Genomic DNA, 17,390 nt, shown 5'->3' with positions numbered 1-17,390 from the left:
TAAGGCGAAGCAGATGGTATTTAGGTCCTCTAATTATATGGCCGAAGTATTCTGTTTTTCTCCTCTTTATGATGCTTATAAGCAGACGTTCTGAATTCAGCATTTGAAGAACATCTTCATTGGAAGTGTGCGAAACCCACGATATCTTTAGGATTCGTCGATAGCACCACAATTCGAATGCTTCTATTTTGTTTAGCATTGTGGTTTTTAACGTCCATGTCTCACAACCATACAATAGGATAGACCACACATAACATTTCAGCACCTTCTTTCGAATATTCATCGACAGGTCTCTGTTACATAAAACTGGTTTCCAGGTCATAAAAGCCTTCCGTGATATTTCGATCCTAGTTATTATCTCTGCATCAGAGTCACAATTTACATTTAACCAGCTGCCAAGGTACTTGAAATGATTTACCCTTTCTAACTCCTCTCCATCAAGAGAAAGCTGACCTTGATCTATATTAATCTTTCCAACTGCCATCCACTTTGTCTTTGAAATGTTGATTTTAAGGCCTCTCCGATAACTTGCGTCACTGACTAGATTTAGTAGTGTCTGAACATCTTGTAAATTTTCAGCAAGAATGGCTGTATCGTCAGCGTATCTAATATTGTTGATTACTTCTCCGCCTAGCCTTACTCCCTCTTGTCTGTCATCCAAAGCCTCCTTAAAGATTTCCTCAGAGTACAGATTAAAAAGAATGGGTGATAAAACACAACCTTGTCGTACTCCACGTTTTATCGGCAGTTTTTCAGTACGACTGTCTCCAATTTGGATAGAGGCTACTTGATTGTAATATAAGTATTTCAGCAGTCTTATATCGTAGTGGTCAAGTCCTGCTGCCTGCAGGCAATCGAAAAGTGTATCATGTTGGACTCGGTCGAATGCCTTCTCGAAGTCGATGAAACAAACATAAACGTTCTTTCGGAATTCACAACTTTTTTGTAATAGAACGTGCATACAAAATAGTGCTTTTCTAGTTCCTAGACCATTTCTAAATCCAAATTACTTATTACCCATTCTAGTTTCGCACAGAAGGAATACTCGGTTTTGTATAATACGTAAAAGTATCTTAAGTGTGTGACTCATCAAACTGATTAGTCTGAAATCGCTGCATTTGGTGGGCCTGCTTTTCTTTGGTAATGTTATAAACAGTGACTCCAACCAATCATCTGGTATTTTTCCTTCGTTGTAAATTTTGTTAAAGAAAATAGTCAAGTAGGTAATGTTTTCCTCATCTAAAAGTTTAAGTAGCTCAACAGGGATTTGATCTGGTCCAGGTGCTTTATTGTTTTGGGCTTGTTGTATTGCTTTTATGACTTCTGACTTCAGTATACTGGGACCTCTGTCTAATTGGTTGTCACAGGTAGTATTTGGAGTATTTTCTCGAGAAGCATCGTCAAAAAGGTCACTGATGTGTCTCTCCCATTCTTTGCACTGTTGTTCGTGATCACAAATTTTTCCGTCTGCGGTTTTAAGTACGTGAGCATTTTTCTGTTTTCTAATTCCGGAGGTATATTTAAGTTTCTTGTGGAGGTTGAAACTGTCATGCTTTTTTTGGAGGTCTTCTATTTCTTTACATGAATTCTCGAGCCAGGATTGTTTTAATTTTTCTTTTTATGAGTTTGTTGATTTCACGGTATTTGATAATATTTCTATTTTTGTATTTTCGTCGAACTTCCATCAGGTCTAGAGTTTCTTGGTTCATCCAGTCATTTTTTGCCAACATTGTAGGTGTTTTTAAAGATTCCCTTACGTCCTTTAAAATCGAGTTTTGAATATCGTACCAACATTCGTTAATAGTTCTGTTTTCGTTTGATATATTGGATATTCTGTGCATTTTACTATTTATCTGCTGTGATATGTGTTCGCGCGTTTGGGTGTTTTTAAGGGGGTCGAGGTATATCTTACTAGGCTTAGTTGGCTTTGTTAGTTTCTTTAATTTAATTTGTATTTTGGAGCAGAGTAAATTATGATTTGAGTTTATGTCGGCGCCGGGGTAAGTTTTTACTTCTTTAATATTGTTCCGAAATCGATGGTTTATTAGGATGTAGTCTATTTGATTCCTTACTATTCTACCTTGATGTCCATCTTGAGGGGATTTCCACGTGTAGAGACGCCTTTCTGGAAGTTGAAACCAGGTATTTGTAATTACGAAGTCATTTTTGGCAGAATTCTATTAGACGCTCACCTCTTTGATTTCTCTCTCCCAAGCCAAACTTTCCGGTGATGTTTTGTGTCATCTTTTGCCCAACTTTAGCGTTAAAGTCTCCCATAATTATTGTTGTTTCGTGTTTCTTTGTTGTTTTTAGCACTTCTTCTATTTGATAGTAGAATTCCTCAATTTTCTGCTCATCTGCATCTATAGTGGGAGCATAAACTTGAATGATATTTATATTTACAGGTTTATCATTCAGCTGTATTAAAATTACTCTGTCTGACATTGGGATGAAGTTAGTCACATATTTACTAATATGCTGTTTCATAATTATTGCTACTCCGTTTCGATGCATATGGTCTTGATTTCCAGAAAAATAAACGGCGTATCCGTGTGCTATGAAATTCCCTGTATTTGGCCATCTTGTTTCACTCACCCCCATGATAGTAATGTTTAGTCTGTCCATTTCAGAGAGTAGATTTCTCAGCTTACCGGCTTCATATAAAGTTGTTATATTCCATGTAGCTATTTTATACGGATTCTTCATTTTCATCTTATGTCTGGTGATGTTTTGCTCACAGGGATTTCGCTAGCTAGCGACCTGGGAAGCCCTGTGGTTTAATTTTGTATTCCTTCTCCTGTCGGATCTTGAATTCCGCAGCCCATGATCAGTAATGTTATTCGTTTCACTAATTGATTTCATGATAACTTTACTAGGGATTATAATGGGGTGGTTTCCCGTTGCCTTCCCCATCGCAGTGTTTTAGCCGTATCAATCTAATATAGTAATTGTAGCCTAAAAGTGTCCGTATTAAACTGTTCCGAAACTTTTTCTCCACCTTAACACAGTAATGAAAATGCTGCTTCCCATTTACATGTGTTAGATTTTATATTAACCCTACCGCCATCCTCACCGTACCGAAGGCTTCCCTCTCCGCCGTGGCTGCCGTTGTGGTCTTCATCCGTAACCCTGGACAAGGGACCCTAAGCAGGTACTAGTTTCCCCGGCCAAGAAACACCTGGAATCTGTGGGGGGCATTGAATGATTCAGTTTCTCTGATAGGACTATCCAAGGAGTTCCTACCCACTACCCATCGGAAATACCGATGCCAATCACTATAATGGAGTTGCAATCGTAGTAGCAAAACACTTAGCTCAATCAGTATTAACTTATATCCCCATATCTGATAGAGTAATGCTAGTGAAATTTAGTTCAAAGCCGTTCATTACCAATGTAATTCAGGTCTATGCCCCAACATCATCCAGCGATGAAGATAAATTAGAAGCATTTTACAAAGATCTTACTGACGCTCTAGATCTGGCCAAAGTAGCAGAAAACAACATAGTCCTCGGAGATTTTAACGCTAAAGTCGCAAAGGACGCTGTTTGAACATTGTGGGGGATTATGGCTTGGGAAACAGAAACGAACGTGGAGATCGACTTGTCCAGTTCTGTCAAGAACACTATTTCATTATATCGAATACTCACTTTAAACTACCACCGAGAAGTCTCTACACCTGGAAGTCAAATGCAGAATCAGAGGACAAAATTATTAGGAATCAAATCGACTTCATTCTAATAAAAAATCGATTTAGAAACTGCATCAAATCAGTTAAAACGTATCCAGGTGCTGACATTGGATCTGATCACAATACCATAGTAGCTGTAACCCAATTAAAATTAAAAAAGGTGATCAAAAAGAAGTCTCGCAAAAATATTGATACAGCCCAATTACAAGACGAGAAAGTTAAGGAATCAGTTCAAAGACAACTGAACGAAAATTTAATTTGGGAAAATATTGGTGAAAATTTCGATGAGGGCTTAAATAAAATCGTAACAACAGTAAAAGAAATCTGCGTGAGAAATTTACAAGGCAGGCCAAAGCTAAAAAAGCAGGCTTGGATGACAGATGACATATTGGATTCGATGAAACAACGACGACTAGCGAAAAACAACGAAACACTTTATAACAGCATACAAAAAGAAATTCGACGCAAAATACGAGAAGCAAAGAGTCAACATCCAGCCAAACAGCCAAGAATGGGAAAATTACGTCACGAACCTATCCGAAGACGATAGGAGTAGTTCACCTCCCGATATTACTAACTGCGACGGACCCCTAATAACACGCTCTGAGGTTATAAAAGCCATACAATCATCAAAAGATGGCAGAACGACTGGTCCTGATGAAATTCCAACTGAAATATACAATCTTATAAATGATAGCAATATTTTAGAGGATATTACTTCGTTTTTCAATACCATTTATACCAGCGGACAACTACCTAATAGTTGGTCTAATTCACTGTTTATAGCTCTACCTAAGAAGACAACAGCAAAAACCTGTGCTGATTATGGAACCATCAGTTTGTTAAACCACTTATTGAAAATTTTTCTGAAGGTAATACATGGTCGTATCTACAATAAATGTGAGGAATACCTGGATTTGGTTTCCGTAACGGGTTTTGAACGAGAGAGGCACTGTTTGGAATGAACGTACTTGCTCGAGATATATCTGTAGACATATACTGTTGTTTTATTGACCTCCAAAAGGCATTTGATCGTGTTAAGCACTCTATATTGATCGAAGCTCTAAAAGACATTGGCTTGGACGGCCGAGACGTTCGAATAATTGCAAATTTATATTGGAATCAAACAACATCACTTTTAGTAGATGGTGTGAAATCACAGGCTCTTAATATTAAAAGAGGAGTACGGCAGGGATGCCTCTTGTCACCCTTGCTTTTCAACGTTTACTCCGAAAGAATTTTCAGAAAAGCACTTTCTGAAAAACAAGAAGGAATACTTGTGAACGGTGAAGTCATCAATAATTTGCGATATGCTGACGATACAGTACTCCTAGCTTCTAGTCAAGAAGATCTGCAAACACTACTTGATAGTGTCGTTGAGAGTTGTAGGGAGGCAGGTCTGGATCTGAACATACGGAAAACCAAAATACTGTAATAATTAAACAACAGCATATAAAACCGTCTATATATGTAAATAATACCAAAATTGAGCAAGTTGATAAAATCGTTTACCTTGGACAGCAATTAAATTGTAACGCAGAAAGTCACGGCGAAATTAGATCTAGGATAGAGCAGGCTAGAGTGGCTTTTAGAAGGATGTCCAAGGTGTTATGTAACAGAGACCTAAAATTGGCATTGAGGATCCGCCTACTTCGCTGCTACGTGTTCTCGGTCTTACTTTATGGTGTCGAGTCCTGGACTGTGAATAAAATCGATCAAAATCGCCTTGAGGCTTTCGAAATGTGGTGCTATAGAAGAATTTTAAAAGTTTCCTGGGTGGAGAAGATTCGAAACTCCACAATACTAGAACGTCTCTGCAAGACTACTGAGATCATAAAAAGCATCAAGCAGAGAAAGCTGGAGTATTTCGGACATGTAATGAAAGGTCCCAAATATAGGTTGCTACAAAATATCATGCAAGGAAAAGTAGCAGGCAAACGCAGTCCAGGACGAAGAAGAACCTCATGGTTGAAGAACTTGCGAGATTGGTATGGACACAAGCATGGTATTTAGGGTGGCAGTGAATAAAATTAAGATAGCTATGATGGTAACCAACATTCTGAAAGGACATGGTACACGAAGAAGAAGAAGAAGGTGGGTCAGACAGAGACGAAGATATTGGAACAAAGATATTTTACCTACTTTTACAGTAGGTAAAAACCACAGGGTAGACCACCAAAACGATGGCGAGAATGCTGGAATTCATCTCTTGAGGAAGACTAGGTTGGTACTACTGTCATCTGAACGACAGCTGTCATATACTTAATACTGCGATAGAAAATGGAAACCATGTGCATAATTCTTTAAAATAAAGTATTTTACATCGAGTATTATTTCATTACAAATACTTACGTCTTTTAGTACAAAGGACTTGACATTTGGCGACGAGGATGGGATACAAATATTACAGACACTACATCAACTACAACGCTTCCAACTACAGCCGGTACAAACAAGAGTTCCTCGACTACAACTGCGATAGTTGCACCTGCTACAGCTCCAATAATGTCTACACAAGTTTCTACATTCCAGTTTTCCGTTGAACCTTTTAACCAGACAGCTACAAAATGATCCAGGTGGGTAAAACGGCTGGAAGGAACATACAAAGTTTTTAAAATTCCAGAGGAAATGAAATTGCCCTATTTACTACATTACATGGGGTCGGAAGCATACGATACACTGTACGATAAACTAGCTCCAGAGGTCCCTGAAGACAAGTCATATGAGGATACAGTTAAGTTAATGGATAATTTTTACAATCCTGCACCACTTGAAATTGCTGAAATATTTAGGTTTCAATCAAAAAGACAGGCAGAAGTCGAAAGTATACAAGAATACCTACATTCTCTACAGAAACTTGCCATAAACTGCAACTTTTCCACATACTTAAAAAGTGCTATACGAAATCAGTTTGTTTTTGGTTTACAGTCAAAGAGGATTCAAGCCAAACTATTAGAAACAAAGGGATTGGACTTGGACCGAGCCGAAGAAATTGCAGCAAGCATGGAAACTTCAGAAAAGGATAGTAATCAATTTTCTCACAACAATAATTACAATCAGGCTAGTATAAATGTTTTAAATGCGAAAGAAAAAAGTTCTCATAAAAATACAAACACTAGTAAATTTAATGATAATAATACAGTAAATAATCATAGTAGCTCTCCTAATAATACTTCTACAATGTCAAATAACCGTAATAGGGCTTGTTCTAGATGCGGAGACACCTCGCATTTAGCCTATAAATGTAATAATAAGCATTTAATTTGTAACTTTTGTAAAAACGTCGGACACATTCAAAAAGTTTGTTTAAAGGCACAACAAAATTCACAGAGGCAAGTAAATTCAGTAAACTCTGCTCAAGAGGTTTTAGAAGTAAATGCTGGAAATTGCAAAGATAAATTTTTTATAAATTTAAAAGTGAATGGTAACATTTTAAATTTTGAAATCGATTCTGGCGCTGCTGTTACAATCATAAATAAAAATATATTTGAAAAATATTTTCCTGCATTACAATTAAAAAAATCGGATGTTAAATTAACTACATACAGTCGAACCTCGATTATCTGTCTCTCCATTAACCGTCACCTCTGTTAACCGTCAGGGTACATACAGAAGTTGTATCGACTACATAAGCAAAACTTTTAATGGAAAAAAACAAAAAAAAATTAATTTGATTTGTGATGAGGACACAAACGGCTATCCATTGCTGACAGATAAAGAAATCGTTGAAATGGCAACAAAGGCGGACCAAACAGATTCAGAAGCTGACACAGACTTGGAATTTGACTGTAGCTATGTTGATGAACTTATTGTAACTGACAAAGATTTGCATAAATAATCTAGAGAAGCTGCATCGAATATGCAATAATTCATCAAGTGGTATTCTCAACAAGAAGCCAATAAAGTAGATTCCATGATCTTATGCCGATTAAGAAATTCAGCCGTCGCAAAATATGAAGCAACAGTAAAACAAACAAAAATTTCAGAATATCTTAAATCGATTCGATTGTACGAACACAAATCCGTCTTATATTGTCAAACAAACCATACAAATGAAATTTGAGAGTTGTACTGTGAATTTTTAATTTTTTTTAATATTCTTTTAACCGTCTTTTCGATTATCCGTCATACCATTGGTCCGGTGCCCTGACGGATAATCGAGGTTCTGCTGTACTGCAAAAATAATTTCAATGTTTTAGGTTTATTTTCAGTGGAGGTTGAGCACCAGGAATTAAAGCACACTCTAAAGTTGTATGTGGTGGATGGTGATGGCTACTCACTGGTTGGTCGGGAGTGGATACATGCTCTGGAAATCAATTTACATCAGGTAAATACAATTCTACATGAAAATTTTGAAATTGCAACTTTATTAGATAAATATAAACATTTATTTGAAAAGTCAGTTGGTGAAATAAAAGGGTTAGAGGCTGAAATTCATCTTAAACCTGGTACTAAAGCAAAATTTTGTAAGGCCCGTCCTGTAGCTTTTGCATTACGCCCTAAAATTGAGGCAGAATTAGAGTCCTTAGTAAATCAGGGAGTCTTAAAGAAAGTAGCATTTTCGGACTGGGCAACTCCTATTGTTCCTGTAGTTAAACAAAATGGGGACATACGCATTTGTGGTGATTTTAAAATCACATTAAACCCTTGCATTGAAGTGGATGAATACCCTTTACCTACACCAGATGACCTACTTTCCCAATTAGCAGGTGGGGACAAATATACAAAAATAGATATTACGAAAGCTTACTTACACTTGCCAATAAAAGATGAAATGAAACATTTACTTACATTAAACACCCATAAAGGTTTATTTCAACCAAATCGATTAATGTTTGGAATTGCTAGTGCTCCTGCCAAATGGCAACGTTTAATGGAGCAAATGCTACAAGGAATAGATGGTATTTCAATATTTCAGGATGATATAAGAATTACAGCTCCAAATAATACCTTACATTTACAAAGACTTGAACAAGTTTTAAAGAAATTATCTGAACATAATTTACATATAAATTTGGATAAAAGCGAATTTTTCAAAGACGAGATTGACTACTGTGGATATAACATGAGTAAAACGGGTGTGTCTACTAGTGCAGATAAGGTAACTGCAATTGCAAATGCTCCAATACCTACAAACAGAACTCAAGTTCGGAGTTTCTGTGGCCTAATTAATTATTACAGACGTTTTTTAAAAGATACTTCTACAATTTTACAACCATTAAATAATTTACTTAAAAAGAATGCCAATTTTAAATGATCGAATACTTGTCAAACTTATAACGATCAGATGGACAAGAGGTCATGAAGGCTGAACCAGAAGGATCAGGACGATATTATCCTTGGATGGAATAAGGAATGACCGAAGATGGAAAGGTCCAATCGTTTACATTGACGAAACAAAGACCACGTTGCTCAGTCGGAAGAGATGTGGGCGCGGTTCTTTGGGTTGGGCTTCTGTTACAATGAAAGATGTTAAATGAATAAAGAATGGTATGCGAATAGGGCTAATGGAACGACGATAGACAAAAGATAAATAGATAACATTAACTGATGGTTTGACTCATGGACTCTAAGGAAACGAAATACTTAATACTCAAACGAAAATATAGGGCGCCAGGTATTTTGACCAAAAAATACTCAAAGGAACAATAATTAACGAAACATAACACAACAATAACAAATTAGCAAGAATGCTACGACAAGACATCAATGTACTAATCTTGAGCTGTAAAAAAATTAAATAAAATACGACATCGTAAGTTTCAATGTAACATTTATTAAAATACTCTACGAAATCTCAATATTTACACAATACGTACAGTGTATACGCAGTATAAGATCGCCAACAACAAAATTAAGAAACCAAAAAATACCTAAACCGTTAATCTATAAGACAAAAGTTGGCGACATAATAACAATCACTGCATATAAGTTGGTGTATTCACCAACACAGTAATACTAAAAAAATGGAATGTAAGTGAACGAATATAACTATTAATTATTAACTCAAAAAAAAAATGAACTGTAGTTACTCGAAAAAATAAAATATCCATACTCTAAATAAAAACTAGAAATTTTACCGTTCACTTACAACAAAAAAAGAAAGAGCTCTTTGTTTATATTTATACCTATCTAACAATACTTAATAACACTCTAATAATACTTAGAAAAATATCTACATAATGTAAATGTTTATAGTTTAAATGATCACCCATTTAAAAATAAAAAGATAATCATCAACTTCATACTAAAAGTATGACCTACTTTTCAGAATGTCACTATCACAAACTGGGCGAAAAATTTAGGTCATTGAACTTATTTCACGAAAGAACACAAAATTGTCCTTGCCCTGGACATAACAAAGGCGTTTCTACTAACTTCTTCAATAAGTAAAAGATGAGTGACTTACTTAAAACATCTGTTAGAGGGTAGGATGGCCCTTTGTAAGCCGGCAGGCTCTCAAGGTGTGGAAGATGGCCATGAAGAAATTCAACTTTACGACACAGTCGAAAGAATAATAGTATTTAACAGTGTTCATAAAATAGCAGCTGGACAACATAATGCATAGGTGGAAGGTGGAAGGTGAAAGGTGGACCCTTTAAAAAAATAGAAAACGAAATTGTACAATTATTGTACATACCAATAAACAATCATTAATACTCTTACCTGCCTAATCGGCGGGGCCCACAATACACGAACAAACTTGATCTCACATAATGACTATATTAACTCAACTCACAAATGATGCAGAATTTTGAGAATTTGTGGTTTTTATGAACCTTTGGCGTCCTTTGTTTGTGGTGGGGTTTTAACCAATCAAAATTATGGGAAACTGTGAAAGATATTCAAGAACAGATTTCCTTACCACTCGTAAAAGGGCTTAGCGAACCTAATACTTAAGACGAGTTATGGGATGCAAGGCCCATATCATTCACCAGAAAGCTATTAAAGTCTAATGTTCGACTCTATCGATAGCACATATGTGTTTCTAAGAAAAACAACGCCGATAGGGACTCTAGGATCTAATCAGTTAAGATAAAAGCGTGAAATGAAAGGGACTAGACCAAAATCTACACTGGGAAAACGTAAACGTTATAAACTGAGTTTGACAAAGCAAAGAAACTCATTTGTTCTAGAAATGTTTTATGTCACTATGACCCAAATTTACCATTAGTCCTAGCAACTGATGCATCACCCTATGGGGTAGGTGCAGTACTTTCACATATTTATCCAGATGGTACAGAGAGACCCTTACAGTTTGCTTCTCAAACTCTTACTACTACACAGCAAAGGTACTCACAAATAGACAAAGAAGCTTACAGCATAATTTTTGGAGTAAAAAATTTTTACAATTATTTATGTGCTAGGAAATTTACTTTGCTCACTGATCATAAACCGTTAGTTCAAATTTTTGCACCTGATAAAAGCCTACCAGTTTTAAGTGCAACAAGAATGCAACATTATGCAATTTTCTTACAAGGTTTGAATTATGACATTCGTTGCAAAAATACAGATTCTCATCTCAATGCTGACGCACTTTCACGTCTACCTATAAAATCAGAACAAAATTTCACACATGATGAGCGAGATATTTTTGAAATAAATCAAATTGAAACTTTGCCTACAAATATTACAGATCTAGCTTTCCATACAAAAAATGATCATACCTTAAAAAAATTACTTGTTGGGTTAAAAACAGGAAAACCTGTTGATAAGCGATTTAGCTTCAATATAAATCAAGCTGAATTTTCATTACAATCTGATGTTATTATGAGAGGACAAAGAGTATTTATACCTACTAAATTGAGAAATAAAATTTTGACAGAATTACATTCTGCACATTTTGGAATAGTTAGAATGAAATCTTTAGCTCGTAGTTATTGCTGGTGGCCTCACATAGACCAGGATATTGAGTCACTTTGTAAAAATTATTTAGAGTGCAATAAGCACAAGAACAACCCAATTAAAGATAATTCTCATATATGGGAGCCACCAAAATTTTGTTTTGAACGAGTGCATGCTGATTACGCTGGACCTTTCAATGGAGGTTAATATTTTATATTAGTAGATTCCTTCAGTAAATGGGCTGAAATTCATTTTACAAAAAATACTACTACAAAAACTACTATTGAAATGTGCCGAAAAATTTTTACAACTTTTGGTATTCCTAAAGTTTTTGTTACGGACAGTGGTAGACAATTTGACTCTCATGAGTTTAGAACTTTTATGAAAGATAATGGAATTACACAAAAATTTACTGCACACTACCATCCTGCAACTAATGGACAGGGAGAGAGATATGTCCAAATACTGAAAAAATGTTTAAGGGCTATGCGAAGTGAGGGAAATGACAGGGAGTTTGAATTATGTAAGCTACTTATGCAATACCGTAGAAGCCCACATACAGTTACAGGTAAAAGTCCCTCAGAACTTATGTTAGGAAGACAAATAAGGAATAGATTAGATTTACTTAAACCTTCGTGTAGTGATAGAGTTACCTATATTGATATGAGTCTAAGAAACTTTGATATAGGAACTAGGGTTTCCGTGAGGGATTATTTTCATTCTAAATGGCAATTTGGCATTATTGTACTCAGATTAGGGTTATTGCATTATTTAATTCAGTTAGATGATGGTAGAACATGGAAACGTCATGTAGACCAAATACGGCAAATTGGGGAATATACTCCATCTCAAAATAATCCGACATGTTACATTCCGGATACCATTACTCACAATTTGATTCCGAGGGAGGCATCAATTCCAGAGCACAGTGTCTCACCACCACCTACCGAAGTGATTACTGATGAATCCGAAATTTCAAACAATATGGAAAGTTCGAATAGTGTACCTGGGGCTCAAACTGAAACTGAGGAACCCATTTTAAGGCGTTCCACTAGAGTAAGAAAACCTGTTACCAGACTGAATTTGTAAGTACTTTTACTTCTAGTTAACTTTTGTAATTCATGGTGAAGGGAGGAGGTGTTATGTTCGTGTAAAACTCCCTTAACCATGAATGTAGGTTGGTACTACTGTCATCTGAACGACAGCTGTCATATACTTAATACTGCGATAGAAAATGGAAACCATGTGCATAATTCTTTAAAATAAAGTATTTTACATCGAGTATTATTTCATTACAAATACTTACGTCCTTTAAGTACAAAGGACTTGACAGCATTCAACAGGCAGCTACCCCTACTAGCATGATCGGCAGCCCTCCTGCTAGTATGATCGATCATGCCAGAAAGAAGAAGAAGAAGAAGAAAAAGAAATAATATGATATGGAGAAATATTTTTCGTAGTGTTACAAATACTGAATTTAGAATACTTGGAAATACCTCAAGAAACAAATTTAAAAACAAAGCTCTCTGGTATTTGTCAAACGAAGTTAGAGAAAAGTAAAACAAAAGAGAAGAAAAGAAATAATAGAAGGCACAGGAATGCTACTATAGTCGATTTGAAAATCTGAGACACAACTGTCTACACTACAATCACAATAAAAATGCACTATATAGAAATAAACAAACCAGGACACGTTGAATGTTCGAGGAGCACTCGAACTTTATTATCGACTATATTAAGATTTCTGCATTACCTGGAACACACATCAAAGTTCAACAATCACAGAACACAAAAGTCACACTAACTGAGAGACAGTTTGAAGGGCCCCAGTATCTTGAAACCTGAGATTATACACGCTATCAAACTATAAAAAAGTAAAAAGCCCCAGCCTCAGAAAAACAAGAAAAAAAAAAGGAATTATATCAATAGGTAGAAGTTATCCATCTGAAAGATTGACTTGTGGATACTTTTGGCGCCAATTGATTAAAAAATACATATAAAAAAGAAAATATATACCGGGTGTCCAGAAACTCTACCGACAAATGAAGACAGGAGACTCTTCAGATAATTTAAAGACAATTTAGCTCAATTCACCTAGTCCGAAAATGCTTCCTAAGGGAGCTAGAGCTCTTTGAAAATGGCGACTTGTAATTAGTTTTTCTTAAATACCTCCAGAACGCTTCAATTTAGAATAACGAAAATCGGTGCGTGTATTTATCTTCCAGAGATAAATCGATTCCATTTATTGCGAATTTCTAGTACTGATCATAGGCGTCCGTTTTGGGTAGGGCAACGGTTATTTTATCATATAACTTTTTTGTCTTTAACTTTTAAGCATTTTTGACACTGGATTATTAAATTGTGAGATATTCTAGTACTAAAAGGTACTCTTGCTTTGAGTCGGTAGATCAGAGAGTTTTCTAGAAAAATCTATTTGAAAATTTTTCGTTTTTTGAATTTGAAAAAAAATTCAAAATTAAAAAAAAACGGTGTATTTTACCAACTTAAAGCAAGAGTAACTTTTAGTACTAAAATACCTCACAACTTAATAATCTAGAGTCAAAAATGCTTAAAAATTAAGACAAAAATGTTATGAGATAAATTAACCGTTGACCTACCCAAAACGGACGCATATGACCCGTACTAGAAATTCGCAATTAATGAAATCGACTAAAAATAGTCAAATTTCTGAAATATAAATAAACGTACCAGTTTTCGGATTTCTAAATAGTTTTTTTTTTAATTTTTTTGGAAATTCAAAAAAAGAAAAATTTTCAAATCGATTTTTCTAGAAAACGGTGTATGTTATCGACTTAAAACGAGAGTACATTTTAATTGTAAAATACCTCACAATGTAATAATCCAGAGTCAAAAATGCTTCAAAATTAAAGATAAAAAAGTTATGCGATAAAATAACTGTTGCCCTACCAAAAACGGACGCCTATGACCGGTACTAGAAATTCGCAATGCATGGAGTCGATGTATCTATGGAAGATAAATATGTGTACCAATTTTTGTTTTTCTCAATAGGAGCGTTCTGGAGTTATTTAAGAAAAACTAATTACAAGACGCCATCTTCAAAGAGCTCTAGCTCCCCTAGGAAGCATTTTCAGACTAGGTGAATTGGGTTAAAATATTTTAAAATTATCTGAGGAATCTCCTGTCTTCGTTTGTCGGTAGAGTTTCTGGGCACCCTGTAAAATACAAAAACCAATCACCTTTTGTTAACCAGACAAAAAAAAAATGTAAAAGAAATTACAAAGTGCAGCAATTTATGAGCTCAATATATAAAAATTTGTTAGACGAATGGATCCAGTAATCCGCAGTCATTTTTTTTTCAACCACACACACACACACACACAAAGCCCCAGGACCAGATAATATGTATGAAACAATCGGAAACAATCAAGTTACTTAATGAAGAAAATCTAGACATTACTGTCAAGCTCTTTAACGATTTCGACAATAAGGGCCAGATTCCAAAAGATTGGCTTGGCTCTACTTTTTCGCTCTACCCAAAAACTTTTATTGAACCACTTTTTAAAACTTTCCATGAGAATACTACCAACAAGATTATTTAAGAAATGTGAAAAATTCAATGGCTGGAGTCAGTTTGGTTTCAAAAATGGGCTTGGCACTAGAGGCTTGGTCCTATTTTTAGTATGCAAACAGTAATACATAATTGGTTAGATCAAAGAAATGATATTTTTCTCTGTTTCATCGATTATGAGAAAGCATTTATGACGGAAAACACGAAATAATGATAAAATATCGACAAGAGTTGAGATTGGATGCCAAGGACACAAGTTGTATCGCTAATCTGTACTGGAACCAGATAGCAACAGTATGTCTGCAAGATATGGAAGATTTCTCAATAAAAAAAGAAGTAAGGCAAAGTTGTACACTTACTCCAATGTTAACTTATATACGTAGCAAAAGCCATCGCAGAAGCAGTGGCAGACTAAGAAGGGTACTAAAGGAAACGGCAACATTAGGCATGCCGGTGACACAGCAATAGTGTCAAATAACATTTAAAGATCTTCAATGTATTTTACATGATCTAACTCTTGCAAGTGAAGCTTTGGGTTTGAAAATAAATATCATGAAGACCAAAGCAATGATTATGGTAGGGAATAATAACCCAAAGGCCAAGATATAGGTATGTAGCTGGAGAAGAAATCGAACAAGTCAGACAGTTTAAATACTTGAGTTGTTTACTAAGCGAGAGTTGGGACTCTGAGACTGAAATAAAGGGCAGAGTAGAACAAGCCAGAAAGACTTTTTTGACACTTCGTAAATTTCTGACAGATTGCAAGTTGAATTCCAGCCTGAGATACAAGATGGTACACTGTTACATTTGGCCTTTTCTCTTTTACGGTATGGAAACATGGACGTTAAAGGCCAGCTCATTAACAAACTTGAAATTTTTGAAATGTAGTGCCTGCGCTGAATGTTTAGATTATCATGGAAGGACAGAGTAAGAAGAGAGGAAGTATTAAAAGAAGCGGGCTTCCAGAATAGGGAACCTTTTTGATCACATAAAAAATAAGAAGTCAGCATATTTAAGGCATATACCGGGTGTCCACTTATATTTTCCCCCATTTTAACTGCCTATAACTTCTAAACGGCTCAAGATAGAAATATGCGGTTTTCGCTGAAATATTTTATTTTAGTAAAAGTTTTGTCTGAATGGATTGAATTTTTTATATCGCTTTCAAATACGAAAATAAAAATGGCGGATTTTGGAAAAAACGTTGTTGACTTTTTTTTAATGGAACACCCAGTATATTTTTTTGTAAGTTGAAAGAAAAATCATTCACCTATCCAGCGATGTAAAGTTTTTAAAAATAGGTTGTCAAATCACTGAGTAATTAATTTTTAAAATGAGAAGTGCAACATGGATATCACATACCTAAATACCATAACGAAGCAAATTGATATTGTTATGTGATTTCCACATTGCATCTCTCATTTTAAAGGTTAATTTCTCAGTCATTTGAGAACCGATTTTAAAAATTTTTATATCGCTGGATAGGTAAATGACCGTTTTTTTTCAAGTTACAAAAAAATATACTGGGTGTTTTAATAAAAAAAGTCAACAACGTTTTTTTTAAATCCGCCATTTTTTATTTAAAAGCGATATAAAAAATGGTCATTTACCTAAAAACTCGAAAAAAACGGTCATTTACCTATCCAGCGATATAAAATTTTATAAAATCTGTTGTCAATGACTGAGCAATTAATTTTTAAAATGAGAGATGCAATGTGGAAATCACATAACATAATATCAATTTGCTTAGTTATGTTATTTAGGTATGTGATATCCACGTTGCACCTCTCATTTTAAAAATTAAATACTCAGTGATTTGACAACTAATTTTGAAAAACTTTATATCGCTGGATAGGTGAATGACCTTTCTTTCAATTTACAAAAAAATATACTGAGTGTTCCATTAAAAAAAGTCAACAATGTTTTTTTCAAAAATCCGCCATTTTTATTTTCGTATTTAAAAGCGATATAAAAAATTCAATCCATTCAGACAAAACTATTAATAAAATAAAACATTTCAACGAAAACCGCATATTTCTATCTTGAGCCGTTTAGAAGTTATAGGCAGTTAAAATGGGGGAAAATATAAGTGGACACCCGGTATTATGAGGAGCAGAAGGATAGGGGAAAGGCGGGCAAAACGAGGTAGCTGCCTAAAACGGGGTACCCCCTTTTTTTCAATATCACTCGCTCCATCTATACGACGTTAATGAAATTATATTATAGACGCCTGTTTACGCCTTCTGTCATAAAGCACATATAATTAACTGTTAGTCGATTGTTGTGAAGAGTACATGTGCGTTTTTA

Source organism: Diabrotica virgifera, chromosome 10 (assembly GCF_917563875.1).
Source record: "Diabrotica virgifera virgifera chromosome 10, PGI_DIABVI_V3a".
Classification (NCBI taxonomy): domain Eukaryota; kingdom Metazoa; phylum Arthropoda; class Insecta; order Coleoptera; family Chrysomelidae; genus Diabrotica; species Diabrotica virgifera.
Note: the sequence above shows the minus strand (reverse complement) of the source record.